The sequence below is a fragment of the Notolepis coatsorum genome, assembly GCF_963971535.1.
Source record: "Notolepis coatsorum genome assembly, chromosome: 10".
Lineage (NCBI taxonomy): Eukaryota > Metazoa > Chordata > Actinopteri > Aulopiformes > Paralepididae > Notolepis > Notolepis coatsorum.
This window is the reverse complement of record NC_140174.1, coordinates 124461354-124480316: the sequence shown is the minus strand read 5'-3', so window position 1 is coordinate 124480316 and position 18963 is coordinate 124461354. Positions and strand designations below refer to the sequence as shown.

Genomic DNA, 18963 nt, shown 5'->3' with positions numbered 1-18963 from the left:
GAGAGAGAGAGAGGGGAGGGGGAGAGAGGGGGGGGGAGAGAGAGAGATAGAGGGGGGGAGAGACAGAGAGAGATAGAGGGGGGGGGAGAGAGAGAGGGGGAGAGAGCGAGAGAGAGAAAGAGGGGGGAGAGAGATAGAGGGGGGGAGAGACAGAGAGAGAGATAGGGGGGGGAGAGACAGAGAGAGAGAGAGACAGAGAGAGAGAGAGAGAGAGAGAGAGAGAGAGAGGGGGGAGACAGAGAGAGAGAGAGAGAGAGAGAGAGAGAGAGAGAGAGAGAGAGAGGGGGAGAGCGAGGGGGGAGAGAGAGAGAGGGGGGAGAGATAGAGAGAGACAGAAAGAGAGAGAGAGAGACAGAGAGAGAGAGAGAGAGAGTCTGTTAGTCTCCTATAATAGACAGTTTTATAGTCTGTTATAATAACAAAGTCCGTCTGAAGAGAAGTCGGTTCATCCTTCCGCCATCTTGATAACGACAACTAGCAAGACGCGACCCCCTTCTACACACCGCACCATCCAGCGGCTGCTGCCACAGAGGCCTTAGTTACCATGGTAACCACTTACTGCATGATCGTTATTCATTTTAAACATCTTTTAAAAATTCACATTTTACCTCAAAATTAACTAGAGGGGGGGGGGGGGGAGAGAGAGGGGGGAGGGGGAGAGAGGGGGGGAGAGAGAGATAGAGGGGGGGGGAGACCCCCCTGCACAAAAAAAGGCAGCTAATTAGACCCAGGCAACTACCGGCCTGTTTCTATCCTTACCTCCATCTCGAAAGTTATGGAAAACATTTTCTACGAACAGGTCGAAAAGTACCTGGCGGAAAAAAAGCTAATCTACGGATTCCAATCTGGCTTCAGAACATCCCACTCAGGGGAGGAAATTAGGCCACTTTACTCGCCAATTGCGAGTATTTTTTACGTTTGGCGAGTAATTCATGAAGAGCACTCGCCAGTCTGGCGAGTACTAGTAATTACAAAACAAAACAAAAAAATCATTCTGCAATCTGCTGATTCGCTCACTGGCACAAACCGAACTCTGACTCCCCCCTTGATTCCTCCCATTTGCGCCACATAATAATCAGACCATAACCAATGAACATCATCGTTGTACAGATGCGCTCTAAGCTCCTCCAATGAACACTCATTTTCTAGAAGATGCCGCCCATCTAGGGGAAGTGGACATACCACTGCGCGCAGACCTACAAACTCCTGCCACCGGCAGCCGGCTTGACAACGTAGACAAACTTACAAAAACACATCAGTGGATGAAAATAATTGCATGTAGAGTCGTCGCTTTCGGATATCAGTGCGGTCTGACATGGGGGCGAACAACAGCACTCGACATGTCTCCTTCGAGTCGGATGAGAATGACAAGTCAACCAGCATTAGCCGGCTAGCTACCTAGCATGTAACAAGCTACCATAACGCGCGTTCAACATAGTGGACTATACTGAGCGGCTTTGCTTAAATGCAGCCGAGTGACATTTTATTATTACCGGGTTTCCCCCCATATCACCACTCGCCCATATGCCCTTCACAACGGTGATGTTGTCATACTTGGCATTCAGAACACACCTGCTGAACCCCTAGCGTTGTCGATTCGGTTCCAATGTATTGTCATCTTACAGCACAAGTACAGTACAACCAGAATACATTTGGCATACAACCAGAGTGCAAATGTAACAAGTCAAGTTCCAGTTGTTTTATTTAGCTATTACATTACAGTGAAATGCTTGGTTCTTTCACTGCCCAACTCAGTTCAACCTAAACCAGCCCAACCCAGTATTGATTGATTGATTGAAAACTTTATTAACAGATTGCAGATTGGGTACAATACAGTACAGCTCAATACACACAATTGTTAAGGGGATGCAGACCTGAGAAGGACTTTCGTCTTGTTTACATCAGGGTCCCCCATTTCAGTCCTGTTTGCTTAATAATGCCTTGTCCACTTCCTCCACACTCCAATATGCCCTTCAACCCTGCTCCTGTCAAACCTGCTCTTTCCATTCCCTCCATCATGTCCCCCCTTTCTGATGAATATTTCCTGCACTTAAGAGTCAGACACACATTCCTAGTAGTTGAGCTGTGATGAATGAATGAATGAAAACTTTATTTAACAGATTGCAGAATGGGTACAGTACAGTACGGCTCAATACATGCAATTGTTAAGGGGATGCAGACCAGAGAAAGACTTTCGTCTTGTTTACATCAGGGTCCCCCATTTTCAATTCATTTTCAATTCATCATTCAGTATAACCTAGACCAGCCCAACCCAGCATCTTTCACTGCCCAGTTCAGCCCAACCCAGTCCAGTATAGTTCCCTCTTTCATGTTAATATGTGATTTAATGATGTAATATTTTGAAGAGTAGAGACAGTGTGATTAATTTGCTATGATTGAAAATCAATTTAGACGAAGACGTACAAAGAAGTAATTATCACAATTAGCGATTTTTTTTGTCTGGTAAAAAATCTGTTTGTCTGGTAAAAAAAATCAGATACTCGCCAGTTGGCTGGTAAGCCAAAAAGTTAGTTTCCTCCCCTGATCCCACTCCACTGACACATGCCTTCTCTATTTGAACGACCACATCAAACAAGAGGTGGACGCGGGCAAACACTGCGGCATGGTCATGCTGGACCTACAAAAGGCCTTCGACACTGTCAATCACTTCATTCTGATTGATAAGCTAAAAGCAATTGGTTTTGATAGTTCATCATCAGTGAGCTGGATGCAATTCTACCTTGAGGGGAGAGAACAGATGGTGGAGATGAACGGTACACTGCCCCCCCCCCCCCTCCCAGTGAGCTGTGGTGTTCCACAAGGAAGCATACTAGGACCTTTACTGTTCCTAATTTATGCAAATGACATGCCGCGTCCACCTGCCTCATATTTATGACCGCAAGCGTCTTTTTTCAATGTATCCCAATGGGGAGGGAGCGTATGCGGCCGCCTACAGTAAATGCGCTGCAGTCGGCTTCTTTTTTCAGCGCCTTTCAGCTTTTTTGTGCGGCCGCACACAGCGTTTAAAGTTTAAACTTTCTGAACTTTTCAGAGCGATGCGCTGAGCATCTTTTCAGACCAATCACAGCCTATCATATCTACCACTCTGTTTGTAACCTGACACCGGAGCAGCCTGCCTGTCTACCCACAAGAGACGGCACAAATAATAATAATAACTACACGAATACACTAATAAAAAGCTAATAAAAAGCAAAGGGCGAACTGTGGTGTCAGGTAATAACAATATATATATATATAATTAATATACAATAAAGTATATTAAAATATACTATATGTACAAAACCGCGCCAGTAAAATACGATAAAAGTTATTATTACAAGATGGCTGTCATGTAGGTGTCTGAAAGATCGTTGTCATATACAAAAGGCTCGTGCTGTGTTTTTTTTTCTCACCGCAAGCGCTCCACCCCAGTACTACCGGCACACTGCCAGCGTTTTTCAGCTGGAAATGTGAGCTAAGTGGACACATGCCCTTAGCCCTGCTGGTCTCTGACAAGAACAAGTTACAGGTTGAAAAAGCCCTCAGCTCGGAACTTGGCAGAATCTGCATCTGGCTTGCTGATAACAAACTATCATTACACCTAGGGATGGGAATTGATAGGATTTTATCGATACGATTCCATTATCGATTCTGCTTATTGATTCGATTCTTTATCGATACCCTTATCGATACCTGATCAATTTATAATTTACATAAATAAATTGGAAATGCAACAGAACTACATTTACATTTACATTTAGTCATTTAGCTGACGCTTTTATCCAAAGCGACTTACAAGTTCTGTACGACAAGCCATCAGGAAGGGCACAACTCTATCAGCAACAATGTTCATCAAAGTGTTGAGTGCTACAGTGTAGGTTAGTTTATTAGGACAAGTGCATGACAGTACGGTTAGTTAGGGTTAGATATATTTTTTTTTATTCAGATAATGGTTGAAGAAGTGCGTCTTTAGTCGACGGCGAAAGATTGGACGTGATTCGGCTGTCCTAACTGGGGTGGGTAGTTCATTCCACCATTGTGGGGCAAGGACTGAGAATAGGCGACTTCTCTTTGATGACCCTCCCGGAGCTTGGATAGGAGTAGGTCTGAGGCGGCCAGAAGATGCAGAGCGTAGGGGTCTAAGCTGGTTAGAATAACAACATGCAACTTGACATTTCTGATTGTCATTTATTGTTGAGCCCCCATGTCAGAAAAATACAAAAACTGTAAAAAAATAAAACATTAACTATAGACTACACTTAAATAAAATAATGTATTTGAGATTCTCTTAAAATGTATTTATTTTTTTATTCTTAAACTAATTTAATCTATTGAATAACAGGTCGTTATTCCTCTGACTTCTGTCACACACACACACACACACACACACACACACACACACACACACACACACACACACACACACACACACACACACACACACACACACACACACACACACACACACACAGCTCCCTCCCCGGGCCCCTGTCCTATAAGGTATTGGCTTGTGTTGCTACACGGACACATTTGTATGTTGCACCACCACGGTACTTCCTGGCTTACAGTGTACAGACTAGTAAACAAACACTCAGTCTCTTATTATATGTGAACTAAAGAGTACAAGGTTTAAACAACAGCCCCCACCTGCTGTTTTATTGTATTTGTATCTGTACTATCCGCTGTCAGCTGTTTATCTCTCTTTGTGAGCTTGATTAAATAGCGTTAGCTCACGTTAGCTAGCGTTAGCTCCGCGGCTAATTTTAGCTCACCCTGAACTAAATCAATGACTAGGTTCTAAAGCATTCAAGTAGTTTTCACTGCACATAGAAGTAGCCAAACAGCGGGAGCATTTCGGGAGCATATTACCAAAACCCAGGCAATTTCGAGCCCTTAAGGAATCAAATAGAGTCTGCCATGGCTACATGCTAACGTTATTGCGCAACAGAGGAAAAACCTGGCAGCGATAAGGGAATAGAAAGTCACGGGAGCCACACGGTTCCAGGCATCGGCCAATTAGGTTTTCGATTCCCATCCCTAATTACACCTGGGGAAAACAGAGTCCATTCTCTTTGGATCAAATAGCAAACTCAGCAAGGCCAACGGCTTCTCTGTTACAGTGGGTGACAATATTGTCACAAGGAAAGATGAAATTACCTACCTGGGTTCCATCCTAGAGGCAAATCTTTCCTGTGACAAAATGGCATCCAATGTAATCAAAAAAGTCAACCAACGAACAAGATTCTTGTACCGGATCTCCTCTCTGGTAAACAAGAATACCCTGAAGACTCTGGCAGGAGCACTCATTCAAGGGTACTACGACTATGCTTGCACCTCATGGTACCAAAGCACCTCAAAGGCCCTAAAAACAAGGCTACAAACATCACAAAACAAACTGGTCAGACTACTGCTTGGCCTTACTCCTAAAACCCACCTTACCCCTGCCCATTTTGACAACCTAGGATGGCTTAGAGTAGACGACAGAGTACAGCAACTTGCAATGGGCCTGGTCTACAAGATACACTACACCACTAAGATACCCATCTACATGTCGAAATACTTCCCAAAGGTCAGTGAATACCACGCCCACAACACCAGAGGGAGTTCCACAAATCATGTTCAACCCAGATTCGGCTCAAACAAGGGACTAAACATGTTTCGCAATTATGCCACAACAATGTGGAACGCCTTACCCACAGCCGTAAAAAAAATTTGAATCCCTACCAACCTTCAAAACCGCTCTCAAAGAGCACCTACGGGAGGCTGCAATTAGAAACTGGCCCCAGTAAATGTCCAAATCCCCCCCCCCAACCCCCTCCAATGTACAGTTTCTTCCCCTTCGGATGTATATATTTTTTTATGATCTCTTTTTCTTACAAAGTACTGTATTATTTAGACTTCCGGTTTGAACGCAATGTGAAGCGATACGCGTTTGGTTACAGCTCCGCTCCCGTCAACGTTAATTTAGTTTAAAAACCTTATTTGAACAATACCAAAAGAGATTAAACCACATCGTATGTATTGATAAGACCTTCTACTAACTATATCAAAAGACATAAAGACTCAACATGGATACTAAGGATAAGAAAAAGGGTGGAAAGAGATTCGGCACAGATACTCCAACGGCGCCGATTTTGACACGGTCAAAGAATACAACAGGCGAGGCAGCGGCGGTACCGTTGTTGACTAGCCCCGATGGGGGGACTATAGTGGAGAATATACCGGGACCAACGACGACTGGCCCCGAGAGGGAGACAGCAGTTGACAACACAACGGTAACAACGTGTAAAAATACCGTAAGAGATAAAGCAGGGGAATTTGAGAAGATAATCTCCAACAAACCCATCGGGTCCATCATTGCACCCACAACATCAACTGACACAAGCAGTGCAATTTCACAACCCGACTTCAACTCTCTGACTATCCTGATGAAGGAACAGATGGTCGCTTTCAAATTACACATCGAGGAACTCAAAGATGAATTCAAAGCACACGTCGATGCTAAATTCGAAGAGGTTATGGAAGCAGCCGCTGCACAGGCCAGGCGAATCACGGCAGTGGAGAATACGGTGATAGAAATTACACAGATGGTACAAGAGAACGTGAAGAACGTCAACGATGGATTTACAGAGTTATCGAAGGAGATAAAACAGGTGGAAGAAGAGTGTCGGAAGAAAATACAAGAAGTCGAGGAGGAAGCAAGGGAGAGGCAGCTCGAGACCCAACGTTACTACAGGCGAAATAATATCCGCATTGTGGGACTGGATGAATCAGTCAATTGCACAGACGACAGCTTTCCAACAGTGTTAGTAGATATTTTAGGTAATAACACCCTTCCCACAGCGCCGACAGTGGACCAATGTTACAGAGTCGGTACACAAGGCCAAAGAGTCAACGGTCCGAGAGTTATCATCAAGATTACATGAAGCAACATGGATCTGGTCCCCCCGGGCAGGACGCAACACTGGCTCAGAACAGATAAGCCTATTCATCTCTCTCTTTGTATTTTAGTAATTTTATTAGAATGACTTTACCACGGCTCAACAAAAGTAACAGATGATATGCACGCTGGCAACAATAAGGCACAAGATGTTTAATATGGCTCGTAAGGCATTATATTTACAGTCTTCTGGTCTCTGTGGAGACAATAATCCAACATTGACATTATAAACATTCTGGAACATTCTGGGCTCCTCTCTCGACTGCTCAGGGACACAAAGGAATATCCCGGAAAATACTAGTAGGAAGATCATTCTGGAACATAATAGCAGTGTTTACATATTTACTAGCATTCTACAACCTTCTAGAATATAATGCACCCCTTCAACGAAGGCCTGTAAATTTAACATTAACATCCGGTGTGAATAAGCATAGAATCCAAGGACTGAAGTTTAATTAGGCTTTAATAAGGCTTTAAAAAAAAAAAAAAAAAAAAAAAAAAGACATTAGCCACATCTAAATGTATAAGCACGACAAGGTTATTCTAATATTTTAAATAATTACTCCACTGATTTAGAGATTTGCACAATGTAGCTCTAAAAGTCTCTGTTTTTCTCTTTACTCAATTTTATTTTCTCTGTTTTTCTCTGATGAGTTTTATTTTAGTTCTCACTCCTTTTTTTATTTTTTTATCTTTCATTGTTATTTTTTTTCATTTTAAGGTGTTAGTATTTATCTCCACTCTTTTCCTTTTTTCTGATGTTTCCTACATAAGTTAGTAGAAGGTTCAAATGAATATATCAATGAAGGTATATTTTTCATTTTTCACACTATTGTTAGTACATTAATGGGAAGGCGCAAGACCAAAAGCGACATTCTATTGAATTAGAATGAAAGTTTTAGATCCTATGGCAATTAGCATAGGAAGAGTAGGATTACAAAGCTCAATTTGGGTAATCCGGTGGCCTAAGGGAGGGAGTCATACGCGTAGGATGTGTCTATGGGACACAATCCTGTACGACTCTCGTGGGAGGGGGGGAAAGGGGATTTTTATTTGTATATATGTATGTTTTTAAGCTCGGCTCTCAACAGGACCTCACTAGTTGGATGTATATCTATTGTTGCCTCGCACTCCAGAAGCATTACCAACAACTACACAACAACATGTATAGATTATGGCTAGTTTGAATATAATGATCTGGAACACTGGGGGAATAAATAACCAACACAAACGCAAAAGCGTGCTCACACTGATGAAAAAAGTTGCTCTGCTAAGCGAAACGCACATTCTAGAGAAAGACATAGATACGTTAGCGGACAACACATATCATAACATTAGTCACTCTTCTTTTGGTACGAGAACTCGGGGTGTAGCCATAGTCATTAGACGGAAGTTGAATATTGAATTAAAGGGAGTATGGTCTGATGTAGATGGTTGGATAACTATAGCTAAGATTGTACACAAGAACAGGAAAATAGCGTTGGTAGCGGTATACGCCCCAAATTTGTACGAAGTGGGTTTCTTCACTACACTAACCAAAGCAATGTTAGACCTTCCCGATTACTCATTTATAATAGGTGCGGATTTTAATGCCATTTGGAATCCAAGGATGGACAAATCTTACCTCGCCTTTTCCAGCGAACAAAAGAATTCATCTAATGCATTAAAGGATTGGTCGAAGATTACAGGTGTAAATGACTTATGGCGATCACTTAACCCCACGACCAGAAAGTACTCTTGTCGATCTGCGAGACATAACACATTATCCAGAATAGATTATGTCTTTGCATCCCGAGACTATTTGATAACTATGAAGTGGAAATGATACCCAATGCATTATCAGATCACTGTTATTTACTCCTAAAAGGAACATTTGGTATACTATCTTCCCGAGCCCCAAGATGGCGATTTAACTCGATGCTGCTTAATAACAAGGAATTCATTACACAACTCAAAGAAGCTCTTACAGTATTCCTACGGGAGAATGCAAACTCGGTGCAAGACCCCAGAATAATATGGATGTCGGTAAAGGGAACGATCAAGGATTTCACTGATAGCTTTTCCTCCAAAATGCGCAAGAATCGATGCACAAAACTGGCTGAACTGGAAACGCTTTACTCAACGTTATTTAATTCTTTACAATACAACAACTCAACTCGACTAGAAAATCAAGTTAAGGTACTAAAAAAAGAGATCAATGCCATATACAGACAACAATCGGAAATACAAATACGTAGCACAAGACAACAGCAGTACTCCCAAGGTTCTAAACCTAGTCACCTATTAGCCATGTGATTAAGAATTAATGCAAAATTTGCAGATATAACTACCATTAGAGCACAACAAGTACTTGAAACAGACCCTGAAAAAATAAACGTGACATTCAAAGAATTCTACTCCAACTTATATAAATCAGAAACGACCTTTGATCAAAACAAAATGGACACATATCTTAATCAAATTATTCTCCCTAAACTTTCATGGACGACACTAAACAGTTTTGTTTGTTTGTTTTGTTTGTTTATTTACACATATAAAAACAATTACATATATAATACAATATAATCCACAAGGGATGTGTAGGAGAATTGCCTAAAAACCCTCAAGGGGCTTGCATGTGGCATTCACCAGGAAGCAAAAGTACATTATATCAAGATAAAATATAAAATCCCCCCCCCCCCCCCAACAAACAAACACACACAAGCAGGCCTACATAGACACCGAAGCAGGCACCCATGCCATACGATTTCTGGTAGAGAAAACAATTAATGACAGGAAGAATATATAATAAAACGAAAATGCAATAACAAAATACAACAAGCCATCAGACCACAGTTTGTAAAGGAAGTCCATATGGGAAGTATTGGTGATCTAGGAGATGAGATTTCAGTGCTCTTTTGAAAATTCCAAAATATGTGGAGGCAAAGAGTTCCACAACTTTGACCCTCGGTAGAGCAAACAAAACTGAGATTGGGAAGTGTGTGGGCAAACATGTCATGAAAAAAAGGGGGAAGGGCTCTGTTTAAAGAACTATGCACAAATAAACCAGTCTGAAGATGATTCACTTGATAAACACTGAGTATACCTAACTTATGGAATAGAGGCTGAGAAGAACTCAAGAAGGCCATATCCGAAATGCAAAGTGGTAAGGCTCCTGGAAGAGACGGTATCCCACCAGAAATGTACCTCTCTTGTTGGGACATAATTGGACCCTTATTACTAAATATGATCTTATACTCAGTCAAGGAGGGGAACTTCCATAAGAACGACAATATTGCACTCATAACAGTCCTTCTCAAAAAAGACAAAGACCCCACCGAGTGCGGTAGTTACAGACCCTTAAGCCTCCTCGGAACCGATATCAAACTGTACTATAAGGTATTAGCCATCAGATTACAAAAGCATATGACGTCTTTAGTTCATCCGGACCAAACTGGCTTCATAAGAGGCCGCCTGATCACTGATAACATAAGACGATTACTGCACGTACTAGATGCCGACAAGGACGACACCATACCTAAGGCGATGCTGTCCCTGGATGCAATGAAAGCTTTTGACAGGCTGGAATGGTCGTATCTATGGGCAGTATTAGAGAAGATGGGGTTAGGTAAAGGTTTCATTGATATGATTAAAGTAGTATACAAAGACCCATCGGCCATGATTACAACAGGTATAATCACGCTCAGCTAGACAGGGTTGCCCTCTTAGTCCCGGACTATTCGATCTATCATTAGAGCCTTTAGCACAATATATAAGACAATCCCAATCCATAGAACCAATCGTAATCAAGGGCACACAACATAAAATTAGTTTATATGCGGACGACGTAATACTGTTCATGCAAAACCCCAACACCACACTGCCTCATCTGCTCAAGTTGATTGAGAACTTTGGAGATTTATCGGGATTCAAGATAAATTGGCCGAAGTCGGCTTTCCTTCCACTTAACGCCCCTGCAAAAAAAGATATAACCCTCCCAGGAGAGATACCTATGGTAAAACATTTTAGATGTTTGGGAGTGGAAATATTCCCCACCATAAGACAAACGGTGAAGCACAATTACACAAAAATCCAAAACAAAATCAAAGACGACCTTGATAGGTGGGCAAAACTTAAAAACTCAGTACAGGCACGGATATCAATAGTTAAGATGGACGTACTACCTAGAATCAACTTCTTCAGCTCAATGCTACCGTTACCCCCTCCAGAGGGTTACTGGAAAAAATTACACTCCTCCACATACAAATTTATTTGGAATAACAAACCACCACGTATAAAAAGATCCACCGCAGAGAGAAATAAAGCAGACGGTGGCATGGCATTTCCAGATTTTTTCCGCTATTTTAAGGCGTACACATTAAGACCATTGACAACATGGTTTGATCCCCAAGCATTAGTATCCTGGAGAAAATTTGAAGAAAACATACTAGCCCCACATAGACTGAAGGACATAGCATACACTAAACTATCAATTAAGCATTGCGAACGGAAATTTGGCCCCATAATTACTCATGCGATCCGGATATGGCGTGTGTTGTGAAGGATCAGATTAAACCGAATATATATATTTATTTATGGATATATATTGAATAGTATTTGTATATCGTTTGATATCCCTTGTATATTCCTTGTACATATACACGGAATATCCCTTTAGTCTACTATAGCCCATAATAGTTCATTATCTTATTGGACAAGGAACTGGCGCCAGGAGACAAGCCCCTTGGAGCCAAGTTCAATGGTACCGACGAGACATGTCTCTACTAGCCCCGGCTCTGCGCAGGAATACGGCTACCGAAAAGAGAGTGGCACTATTTGTTCACCGTGCATATAAATATGGCGCAAGAAATGTAGAAGTCCTCTTATCCCTTAGTCCTTTACCCTTCTACCCAACTAAGTAACAGAACGTGAAGCCTCACCCCACGATACCGCGTGCGGTGTAGTATGGCCTGTTTGGCCTTAGAATAGCATTGAGACCTCGTGCGAATTAATAGCTGAATTGTCATAGTTTGGCACCGTATTTCTATTAAGTAATAATAGTCTATTATGTATGGTGCATCGTGCGGTTAGAGTTCTAAAGTGAGCAGCATCCCCGTCGCTTCCTCGTGTTATCTAGAGTCTTAACCAGGTTGGACAGACCACACGTGGTGCTTTCATCCGAGGAGTTCTAGGCGAGGACCGAGTGGACCTGTACATTGGATTACCTACCCGACGACTGCTGAGCCCTATGCGGCATGGAATATATATTTGCTTTGGTACTTTGATTTGTGGAGCGGATAATCGCCAACACCGGTGAGTGTTGGATTTACCCCGAAAGGAGTCAAGGTGAGACGGCGCTCAGACCAGACTGAGGTCGCCTCGCTTCTTCTTCATTGTGGACCTACAGCTACAGCTACAGCTACAGCCTACAAGAGAGCCAAGGTGTATTCATCTGTGGATCAAGATTCTACTGCACTGTCTTCTGTACTTGAAGTCTCCCTAGACATCGTTGACCAGACGGGATACTGCCGACGGCTCTCCTACCCCCCCTACCGGCTTACAACCGGGAGGACCCCTACAGTATATCCAGCTATAATCATTAAGTGTGCCATCGTTATAATTCCCTAAGAGCCAGGTTGTATACTTGCTTCCTGCGTAACCAGAGATTGGACATTCAGTGTTGATTTGCCTACGAGTACTCATTTGCCTTACAAGTGCATTCAAATCATAAATGTAATAGTAACTATTATATGTACCTTTTGCTATATTAAATATTTGATTATTACCTTTGTGTGGACCCGATTTCATTGTGGGAAAGTGTTCATCATATTTAGATATCGTGTACTGTATGGCCAGTAGTTAAAGTACATAAAGCGGTAGTGGTTTAATGATACCATACTTATCAATACAGTCAGGGAATTGTACCCCTCAGTTACAGCGTGAAACACAAAAAAAATATCCTAACCCACATAAATGGCACAATCATACTCCCTTATTCAATAACAATGCACTCTTGATTGGAAAACGACCTATAAGATTCCGTATATGGGAAAAGCAAGGCATACACTCATTAGGGGATGTTTTTAACAAACAGGGTTTTTGTAGTTATGAAGAAATACGGAAAAAATGTAATCTCACCAAGTCCACACATCTTTTTTACATACAGTTATTGTTATGTTTGAAGACTCAAGGTGTTCCATTAAAGAAACCAATTGAACACCACAGATACCACAAATTCTTCTATGAAAGAGAGACATCAAGAGGTTTTTATTTTTATCATCAATTACTAACGTCCTCATATGAAACCCTCCACCTAGACTCCGTCTGGAGGAGGGATATACCAGACCTGGAAAGTGATTTTGATTGGCAAGAAGCCTGGGCAAATGTTCGACTCACATCAAGGAACCCGGACCATCAACAAATCAATCTTAACTATATTCACAGGACATACTTGACTCCTATAAGACTGAAAAAAATGGGTCTTATACAAGACTCCAAATGCTCCTTATGTACAAATGGGGACGAGGGGACATTTATGCACATGTACTGGGACTGCCCACCAGTTAACACTATGGGTGCCGGAGGTTAAATTCATGCTATACCATGGGTTGCCAGCTCTATTTGTCTATGGATAAGTACCCCTTCTTTGCATGGCTATAACTTTTTAAATTCTATTGCTACATTGCCATTATTAGGGCCCATTCAAAGTCATATATGTATTGTTCATTGTGTAGCAACGTTAAACTTTTTTATTCACATATTCATAGTAAAGTATGGTCTAATGTATAAGTATGTTTTCATCTCTTTCTGCAGCTTTCTCCAGAACGTGATCTATAGCCCCAAATGCATTATATTGATGATGAAATACAGTTTGATGGCAATCGGGGCGATATAAAAAATTTCAATTGGACGTACTTCTAGAATGATCTACGTATGATCTGATGATGACCGGATGGGCGGGGGATCGTTTATAATTCCGTGGGCAGCATTATATCATTCATCTAGTGTGGGTCATATGTTCATCATAACAGTTTATATGGAACACGTTCAAGAATAACGCTGAATCTCACCGGATCTTCCTCGCGCCGTTGGACGATCAGCGTGGTGTAGACCGTTTTCGATTATGGGATGTTTATCCTGATGAACCATTTCCAGCTTGTATAATACTATATACGTCCAAATCATGTTGTTTATCGAGTTATTGGCAATGGATCGCTATTATATTGTGACGAGCCAGAGTCCCGGGACATGTACCGAGTGCCCGGAAGTAATATGGCCGACCAGCACAACCTCCATAGCACTTCCTGTTTGGCGATTGCGCCGATCGGCCACCAGATGGCGCTCCTGAACCGCCAGAGAGCTCAGTGGGTCCTCCTGGTGGATCTCCGGCCAGCGGAGGGGAAATATGAATCCGATCGCAGATTTTTGAAATATTGATATTAAAGACGCTGTACAGCGTCCTTCGGCAACTTGAGCATGTACATCCACAGCTAAAGAGATTGGTTTTATCGGGTATCACAGTGGCTAAAAAGCTGATAGCATCACGATGGTTCCAACCGGAAAAAATTTGCCGTCTGGATTATTACATATCTCGATGTGATCTATCAAGAAATATCTACAGCAAGAATTTTGGGTCTCAATGAATCCAAAATGACATTGTGGTTAGAAGTGGTGGAGAAAATGACGCTGTAAAGCGTTTCCCGGCAGTTAAAGTGTTAAGATATTCTGGAAAGAGGTGACCCAGCAATTATCAAATCTCTTAACTTGGAATATACCTGTACACCCCTCTGTATTACTGCTGAATGATGTTTTTGAGTGTGCAGTACATCCACAGCTAAAGAGATTGGTTTTATCGGGTATCACAGTGGCTAAAAAGCTGATAGCATCACGATGGTTCCAACCGGAAAAAATGTGCCGTCTGGATTATTACATATCTCGATGTGATCTATCAAGAAATATCTACAGCAAGAATTTTGGGTCTCAATGAATCCAAAATGACATTGTGGTTAGAAGTGGTGGAGAAAATAAAAGCTAGCATATAATGATAATGTCTGGTTAGGAGCGAGGGAAAATGGATGGATTATCCAATGGGGGGTCCGGGAGGGGGGGGTACGAGCTAGAGCATATGTGTGTAGGTTTTTAGATAACAGGTATTAAGGGTATATCCTATATAAGACAATTAACTAAAATGTGATTTCATTGGATGTGCACTGTCAACTAATGCTTGTATATCTTATCGTGTGTTGTCATGTTTGTTTATGTGTTTGTTTAAAAAAAATAATAAAAAAATAAAATACAAAAAAGTACTGTATTATTTGTATGTCATAAATGTCTTTGAAAATGGAGGACCCTGATGTAAACAAGACGAAAGTATTTTTCTGGTCTTGCATCCTCTTAGCAGTTGTTTGTTTTGAGCCGTACTGTATTATACCCATTCTGCAATCTGTTAATAAAGTGTTCAATCAATCCTCTGTAGTGTGGTAGTGAAAGAGTTAACCCTTTGTCGTGTGACAGTGAAAGGGTTAACCTTCTGTATTGTCGCAGTGAAAGGGTTAACCCTTTGGTAGTGTGGTAGTGAAAGGGTTAAATCGTGTCTTCGTGTCCCTCCCTGCAGAAGCAGAACTACACACACAGCTAAATATTCAAACATAACCTTTACCATGACAGGAAATCAATGTGGTCCATATACATTTGAAACCCCCTCCCGGAAGCGTGAATATTAAAGGCAACCAACTTGTGTTCGGCTTTTCTCTGATTGGCCGCGACCCCCTGCCCCCACGCGCAGGCAAGCGGCAGCCGTCCCACGTCCCAAATGAAATCCAAGGAGCAAGCGGCAGCGCGGGCAACCAACTTGTGTACCAACCAACTTGTGTTCAGCTGCTGTACCAACCAACTTGTGTTCAGCTGCGGTAGCAGTGGAATGCTGCTGACTGATTATTATGTTTCGCGTTTTTAACAACCAACTACCAGATTCACTCGTCACTGTACATCAATTTTTTAGATGAATGATTGTGGATATAATATAGAAAACACATCATTATGATATTGTCAGATGGCGCAAAATACAATGGTGAGTGAGAAATATATCTCCAGTGATAAAACCCAGTGCTCTATGTCTCTATGATACACAGCGTGGATGGGCTTTCAGAGGGAGAGGCATGCATGTACATAATTTCACCATAATCAAATACAGACATAATTGTGTGGCTTGACGCAGCAGCGGCACACGGAAGCCGGGGATAAACCACCGCGTCGCCCCGCTGGCACTTCAGCAGCCTCCACGGGCGAAATAACATATAACGTTACAGCGTACAGTTCCACACTGATGTACAGTGACACCCAGCAGAGTTTCTAGTTACAGTAGTGACGCGTGAATCGATAGTCCTAACAGTGTTTATTATTAAGAGTCAGATAGTCCGCACAGTGTTTATAGTCCTAACAGTGTTTATTAGTAAGAGTCAGATAGTCCTAACAGTGTTTATTATTAATTAACGTCATAAACCACATATCCGTTGTAGAAGCCCTTCAATGACAGCGCTCTCATATTTTGCGAATGCATAAACTATATCTTAAATTATGGCTATGTGTCTAATATGGCTGTCGCTTATCAATGACTTCGCGACAGCCATATTAGACACTCACTGTACATCAGTGTGGAACTGTACGCTGTAACGTTATATGTTATTTCGCCCGTGGAGGCTGCTGAAGCGCCAGCGGGGCGATGCGGTGGTTTATCCCCGGCTTCCGTGCGCCGCCCGCGGCTTGACTCGGTTCAGCTCCAGCAGCAGCAGCGGCCGTTCCTCTGTTGTAGGAAGCCCTTCAATGACAGCGCTCTCATATTTTGCGAATGCATAAACTATATCTTAAATTATGGCTATGTGTCTAATATGGCTGTTGCTTATCAATGACTTCGCGACAGCCATATTAGACACATCGCCATAATTTAAGATATAGTTTATGCATTCGCAAATATGAGAGCTCTGTCATTGAAGTGGGTGGTGGCAGCGTTACAGTAGCGATTTTTATTGTTTTGTCATGACCAAACATAATCCCAACATAGATAGGAGGTGTACTGTATGTCAAATGTCGGTCATGTGGTGGAAGAGTTTAGTACAGTCACACAACAGAACACCAGTGTTTCTAGTAGATATGTTTATTAATATAAATAAACACCTCTGTCTGAACTGGTTCGACCAGCGCGTTGGTTCGACCAGCGCTTCTGCCGCGTCTCTCAGCGGAAAAGGGCGTGTGCTAGGGCGGTCATGTGGCCGTGTGGCCAATCAGAGAAACGCTGAACGAAAAGCTGAACACAAGTTGGTTGCCTTTAATATTCACGCCTCCCGCAACCCTGTATATGTTAATTAGCATAAGAGTGAGTGGGTTTCCCCGGTCAATGCATTATAATATATCCAGTGGACAGTTTTGTGAAGAGCAAATACAGTATATTCAAGATTCAAGAGATGTATTCGTCACATACAGTACATACACGAGACATGTAGTGAAATGAAGGTGGCCATGCCCGCCTTGATTGTGCAAAAAATACAAATAACAATAGAATAAATAGAAATAATAGATCAAATAGACATGATAAAAAGTACTAAGATAAAATACAATACAATGCTAAGCTCACGGATTAAAGGTAATCAGTCCTATATACACTACTATACAATATACTATATATAACTATACTATACAAAAACATACAGTTATGTTTTTTTAAAGTGACCTTTTTGTGTGTTTAAAGTGACCTGTAGTGTGTTTGTGTGTGAGCGAGTGCAGGATGTGTGGTGTGTGTGTGTTCGTGTGTGTGTGTGTGTGTGTGTGTGTGTGTGTGTGTGTGTGTGTGTGTGCGTGTGTGTTCATGTGTGCTTGTGTGTGGAGAGATCAGTGTTCAGTGTTCTGATGGCCTGCTGGGGGAAGAAGCTATAATGTGACGTCTTCCGGTGTTCAGCCAGACACCACCAGTGATAATGTCTGGACTTTCATAATATTTACGTCTTACTGACCATTTACCTTTACTGTCACCTTGAAGGCTAGTTTTCTCAAAAAACATGGCTTGGCATCACTGGGTATTCAATATAACATAGCCTTGATATAGCTTGACATTAGAAAGGCATGGTTGTCCCTTTTCAGAGTTATAAAATGATAGATTGCGTCTGAAAATGTACTAAAATGCGAATACGATTCAAGACAACGTGTTGAATGGAGTCATATTGCGTACAGTGCTATAATAATAACAACACGATCTATCTTTTTATTTAACCTTTATTTGACCAGGTAGTCACTTGAGACCGATGATCATTTGAGCTTTAAAATCTGACAAGGTGATGAAAGTCTCAGAGTATTCCGAGTTTTTCGAAGTGCCTTCCAGGCGAAGGGAGCGGAGACGATCGTTCTCCCAGAACTCAGTGCAGGGCCCCGTTCCCCGTACCTGGCTAACTGAGTTAGCCAGATCATTTTCAGCATAGCTTGACTTAAGCCAGACATTTCCATTCCCCGACGTTGGATTTTCTAAATCGCCATGGTAACAGATCAGAAAGTTTGAACCTGGTCGAGGGCAGGGTTAAGTTCAGTTAGCTGGATGAACCATGGCCACGCCCCCGCAAAGAAATGCCAGCTCGCTTCCTGAAATATTTCTCACAGTCTAGATCTCATTATGCCATTCTGAATAATTTTTTTGTGCTTCGTTTGAAATGTAAAATAATAGGTCTACCTAAAATGCTGATAATAAATCATATTCAGCCTATGAATTTACTTTGTCCTATATAATGCACGTCATATTTATATGGATACGGCGCTTGCGACACACACAGTTATTTTAATAACGGACTAAATGGATCATTGCAAATGTGAATCCCGCAGGGATATTTTAATGAATGAAACCTATCGGGTGTTTGGCTCTGATTAGTTTAATATTCTTCGCTGTGTATTTGCTTAACGGAGCACCCGGATGCGTTTCATTCAAGCTGAAGCGTCTATGCGCGGATTGTGGATATGAATTATGAGGAATCTGAATCTGTGGAGTATTAATTGTATCACTGTCA

General features: G+C 41.9%; 1 protein-coding gene across 1 annotated transcript in view; it reads right to left on the bottom strand.

Annotated features, from left to right (window-relative positions):
* Positions 1–18963, bottom strand: part of ghra (growth hormone receptor a) — a 284488-nt gene that overhangs the window by 80142 nt on the left and 185383 nt on the right. The gene's annotated exons all lie outside the window — the stretch shown is intronic.